This window comes from Physella acuta, unplaced genomic scaffold (assembly GCF_028476545.2).
Source record: "Physella acuta isolate Inbredline_101_S28 unplaced genomic scaffold, ASM2847654v3 ptg000923l, whole genome shotgun sequence".
Taxonomy (NCBI): domain Eukaryota; kingdom Metazoa; phylum Mollusca; class Gastropoda; family Physidae; genus Physella; species Physella acuta.
The window spans coordinates 164580-171041 of record NW_026732440.1 but is presented as its reverse complement, the minus strand read 5'-3'; positions in this window follow the sequence as shown (position 1 = coordinate 171041).

Sequence of the window (6462 nt, the reverse complement as noted above, 5' to 3'; positions counted from 1 at the left end):
AATACTTTAATGGGATCATTGACATTCCATGTTATAAAACAACTTCAAAATTTGCAGATGAGTTTTTGTTAACGCTAACCTCATGCCATTTTCACCATTTTATCATTTTAAAAAAAAAAACCAACGAAGATAAGTTGAAAATCCACGATTGCGAAACAATGGCATAACAATGGCGGATCTTCTGTACATTTTGCAGTTGGACCCCCCCCCCCCCCAAGGTGATAGCTTTAATCTGTGCACACTCAATAGTAACAATGTTTATGTATAGCATTTTAATAATACAGTTGGATATAGCTCTGTTTTTTCTATAATTAGCAATTTACGTCATGTTATCACCCCCACGCCTTTTATCGGCATTGTCGATTTTTACTCAAAAGTATTTTTAACTTAATTAATCCTTAATGGGACGGGCAAAATAACATTATTTTTCTTCTATATACTTAGCAATTTTTTTGCCTTGGTGTTACCCCAATAAATGGTGTCAGCCGGTGCGGTCCGCACCCCCGCCCCGCCCTCGCTACGCCTCTGTCACCCAAGATATTTCCGATTTCTCAAAAAAAACGCATGTGAATTAAAAAGTACTAGCCGTCCCGGCCAGGCCCTGCTCTGGCTTCTGTGAAAAACCTTTCTGTTAAAGACCATTACCTGTGTGTTTATTAATCATCATAAACCCGGCATTGCCCACCCAAACCACAACCAACCAAAACCTAAACAACAAAACGCAAACATAACGCTAATACAATTACAAATACAAACGAAAACAAAAAACTAACAACAAACCCAACCACAACCACAAACACCAATACAAACACAAAGAAAAAACAAACAAAAAAGCAAACGAAAACAAAAACCTAACAACAAACCCAACCACAACCACAAACACCAATACGAACACAAAGAAAAAAAAACGAAAAAGCAAACGAAAACAAACCAAATCCAAACTCAAAACCAACCACAAACACAAACCCAAAGAAAAAAACACAAATGAAAAAGCAAACGAAAACAAACCAAATCCAAACGCAAAACCAACCACAAACACAAATACAAACCCAAAGAAAAAAAACACAAACGAAAAAAGAAAGAACAAAAACGAACCAAATCAAAACGCAACCACTAACGCAAACCCAACCTAAACACAAAGAAAACACTAACGCGAACATAAACGCAAAGTGCTCGCAGTCTAGCCCGGGGCGGAATCGCCTGTTTCAGCTAAATAAACGACTATAGTACCCCAACTTATTCATAGTCTTTTGCAGTCACTTAAACTAACGTAGGCGCCAAACCGAACACGGGAGGTCCGGGGCCCCAAATAGCACCCTGTCTGGGCGCCAGAGGACGCCCGGATTCGATTCACTTAAAGACTATAGTAAGCTTTCTTATCCATACTCTATCGCACTGTTTAAAGCGAAATTATGCACCATAGCGCTCACAGGATAGCCCAGAGCGCCAAATTGAACCCTGGTGGGGCGCCGGCGGACGCGCCTGTTTCAATTTAATGAACAATTATAATACTCCAAGCTTAACCGTAAAATACCTACAACATTTGCACTTGATCAATCCCCGCTAATTATGTAATTATTTTTTTCCCAACACCAAAACAAAGTAATAAAAAGTAAATTCTTTTCCACTAATGCAATGTTTTATAAAGGGAAGTAATTGTGTTTTCCTAATTTATCAAAGGGAAGTAAGTGCTAAAGAACTAAATATAAATAATTTTCAGACATAATTAGAATTTTTGTAAAAGATGATATTTTTTTAAAAATTGTGTTTAACGAACATGCCGACAATTATTACTATCAGTTTGAAAAATGAAAATTATTTCGCAACACTTTCAATAGTTCTTTTTCTTCTTCTTCGTTCTTAATTATTAGTGTTGAAGGGGATCGAGATTTATTTGCCAGTGGGGTTGAACTCGAGACTGTTCGAATTTATCAACCATGAGCTTTTTGCCGACTCGACCACGCCTCCAACACAATTAAGCGTTACGTGTCAACTGGTTATGCGCCATTGAGGCCATTGACTCCGATTTCAGCCTGCTTTTCTTTTTGGATTTGCTTCCTTTGTCCATGGCAGCAGTTAACGAGCCTTATCTGCCCGAGGGTTCGAACTCGAGACTTTTCGGTTTAGCAACCATGAGCTTTACCGACTCGACCACGCCGACCCCACTTTCAAAAGTAATTTTTAACTCATAAATTTAGACTACGAGACCCTATTCTATTTTAAAAGGTTTAAGTATTTATAATGGATTAAGTATTATTTTAATCATGTCTACATCCCGAGTAGCCATCCCCTGTTGTTTTATATAAGAATACTCGAGAAAGTTTAGGGGAGATCACTCCTGGTTTATTTCATCATTACTTCTTGCGGGTGAGTTGGACGAGACCGAGAGACTTATGGTGAATCATTCAGTGGATTCCCTTACTTGGGAGATAAGTTCTAAAACTCCTTCCCCTCTGAACACTTGATTCTGACCCTAGCATAGATGGCGCCCCATCCCTAAAAACCTCACATCTATATATATAATTATCTTCATTGGGACCATGCGAGACACCACCAAGACGTAAGCTCAACAGACCATATCGCAACCACCCCCACCCCAACCAGTTTGGTGAGCTATTTACGATCGTAGTGACGGCTACTAGGGGCAGATAATTTAGTTTTATAAACGATTTGAAACTAAGGGGAGGTAATAACACGTTCAACTTGATCTTTTCATTGTCGTCTGTAAACTGTCGTCACGGATGGCTGCTTTCACATGGGAGGGGGGGGGGGGGGGGGGAAGGAGGGATGAGTGGAAAGTGAGGGTGATGATACAACTGATAGTGAGGAGATACTGATAGTGTTTCGAAGCAAAATATTTTCAGTCGCAGCATTGGTAGTGTCGAATTCACAAAATATGGAAAATAGGAAATAAAACAACTAAATAGCGGCGTGTGCTACGTCGCGTGTCAGTTCGTACGTTATATCAGTTTCTCAAAAAGAATTTATCATTCCCAAAATATCTTAACTTTTAAAAAAAGTTTGAAGTCTAATAAAAAGCAGGAACTTTTTGATATAATCTGAATAAATAAATTTGTTGAACACCTCGACGAAAGAAGTCAAACGTGTATTTTGATATTTTAAAGGCAGTGTTTCTTTCAGGCATCTCTCCGAGGGCAAACTACTTGGTTGTTTGCATGTTTGGCAAGAGGAAATGTGTATAATACGCATTTTGCCCTTTCTATTTCATCGTTAATAAACCTGTTTATGTGTCTTCTTTAATTGTTAACCACATTGTTTATTTTATATTTTGGTCCTTAGGGCCTACCCATGCGACATACTTTAACGAAGAAAACAATGTAGTTTGAAACGAACGAGGCTAATGAAGAGTCCACCCCTTGTTACGAGCATAAAACATGACATACAAATAGTGCTAATTACGTTTAGGACGTGTCATCTCTGTCCCGGTAGGGTCTCTGTTATGTCGGGGTTTGTGTTGTACTTGTTAACTTCTCTTACCATCAGCTAGTTAGTGGAGCAGAAAATTGAGGTAAACACTGGATCATAGACCGTGTAAGGTAGAAAGGGGTCATCCATTTATGACGTCCACAATTGTTTTTGGATTTTGGACCCCCCCCCCCCGTCCCCCGTCCACAAAAATCCACTTTTTTCCTTACAAAAGTCCATATGCGTCCACAAAAGTCAGTTTTTTCGGACCTCCCCCCCCCCCCCGCCCGCGTGTGGACGTCATAAATGGATGACCCCAAAGTTCATCATGGAGGTAGATCTAGATAACATTGACGATAAAATTGAGGTAAACATCAGATCACAAATCATATAAGGTAGAAAGTTTATCGTGGAGGTAGTTCTAGGTAACATAGATGATATCTAGATATGATTGAGTGAGAGAATTGCGGTAAACACCCGACCAGAAACATAGGGCCTATCACGCAAGGTTGAAAGTTAAGCGTGGAGGTAGAAAATTGATGTGGTCTTACATACCAGATCACAACCTCATCTTAAAAGGTAGAATGTGAGTTAAAGGAGGTAGGTCTAGATAAGATTGACGAGAAAAGTGATGTGGGTCTAATACCAGATCACAAACTCATCATACAAGGTAGAACCTGAGTTAAAGGAGGTAGGTCTAGATAAGATTGAATAGGGGATTTAGAGAAATATCGATCACATGTTAAGTAGAACGTGAAGCGTGTGAGGTAGATCCAGATAAGACTGACAGAGGTCCACAGAGGGCCGCTTATCTGTGGGGTAAAAGCAAAGTAAGGTTCCCTTTTCAAACTTGACGGTCTATAGGGCAAGTGAAGTAGAGCTCACTTATTTCTGTGACCTCGGCATATGAAGAGATAGTGTGGTCAGCACTATGCCCAGCCGCCTTTACTTTCCCTAATGTGAGTTAGGTACCCATCAGAGTTGGGTGGACTCATGGACGGTCTGACTTGAACCCGGATTAGAACACGAGACTTACGGGTTAGCAGTCCAGCTTTCTACCGCTAGACCACTCCGTCACATCGCGAAATGAACTCTGTGGGGTATCCTGTGTTAAAAAATGTCAACGCTGCATACGATACGTTCATGTCTGTCCGGCTCAGACACGTCAGACGGCCGGAAAGATCTGCACTAGGACGTGATAAGACTGGTCAAGTTCTAAGGCGCACTGTTGAACAAGGCAACTTTTATAAACAAGTCTATGTCTCTCGATTAGGAAGGTCTGCAATTTTTATTTGTACTGTACATGCTGTGACATCGGAAGGGGGGAGGGGGGTAGGGTTGGGCTTAGAACTGTCGTGGAGAGGAACATACATATTTTCTATATACATTTTTAAAATACTTTTTCTATTTTTCCCCACGGAGAGATGCCTGAAAGGAACATTGCAATTGGGTGCTTTAAAAAAAATTAATCCCACACACATTAAGTATGAAGATCAGTAAAACAAAACTATAAAAAGTTCAAAAGACCACGAACACGTAGGCTACCGGTGTATCTCAAACAAGCGAATAGTTCTATACACACGCCCAAGGGTCATCCATAAATGACGTCACGCTTTTTTGGATGATTTTTACACCCCCCCTCCCCTCCGTCACACATCGTCCTAGAAAGCCAGACCCCCCTCCTAAAATGACGTCACACCTCCGCCTACAACCCCCCTCCCTCAAAATTGCAGTTGAATTTTTCTTAAAATCTTGTCTGAACTCTGTCAACAGAGTATTTTAATCAATTCCTATTACAATTTATTAAAACAATTCTCTAAAACGTAGAATAACAACTAAAATTAGTTTACTAACGTTGCTTTTTTATAATGCAAAAGTGTGACGTAACACTATCTGACCCCCCTTCCCCTTAACAACACAACGTCACAAAGTTACGGACCCCTACGAGTGTTACGTCATTTATGCACGACCCCGCCCACAGCTTCATTATATATTTGGACGTCTCTAAATTTTAAACTATGCCATTCAGACCATCTTTCAACGATCTATAAGCCGTAAAAAAAATCTTCGTTGTTTGAAAAATAAAAATAAAGTAAAAATGTGACCAATATAACAATATAAGCCCACACACACGCAGACGTAAAGACAGAATTTAAATTAATTATAATCAAGGGCCAGGCCTTGACAAGAAACCGACAAGTTTGACGTTCATCGGCGGTTCTGTCAGTCTGCCGTTACTGACCCACCTTGATACAGGCAGGAGACCAAGACAGGTATTGAAGCTTCGATTGGGTCTAATCAAGCCATTTTGGAAAGAAATGACGTTAATAAAAAAGTTCGTTTGCCTAATTGAGGGCTTGACATAATGGTGAATTAAAAAAAAACCCAATAAAGTAAAATACTATTTTTTTTTGACTTGGGTTTTTTCGTAAAAATTGTTTCAAGTTTTTTTTTCAAGTTTTGTTACTGATTTTTAATCTGGGCTTTCGATGGTCTATGATAAATAATAATTTTGGCAGCTCACCTTAAGTTTATATTTTGTGCTAAAGATAAGGTGGAAAATATTATAACTTTTAAAGTAATGTACAATAATTTTTATGATATAACCATCCATTGGGGAGGTCAAGTAGAGTTTACCTGTTTTTCTGACAACCACCAGTATGATAATCAGTATGCTCAGCTTCCTTTACTTTCTCAAACTTGTAGCCTACAACTTCAATAGAAATAAATGGAGCTAAAGTCATAACCTTATTATTTGAAATAAATCTAGGGTCTATATCAGAGGGTATGTCTTGGTTATCAATTCAGATTTTTAGAAAAACGTATAATTGTATAAATGGCATAATGGTTAGGTTACAAACAATAGACAACAAATGCATGCAATGTTGTTTTATTAAGTTTGCTAGTACTTTAAAAACTATTTCAAATTAAAAGTGCTCCCAAAACAAGTTTTTCTCCAAGAATTCAGTGAAAATCTTGCAGCAGACGATAGAAAAAGCTGCTTAGCTAGAAAACACTAGGGCCCGCCATTGAGAA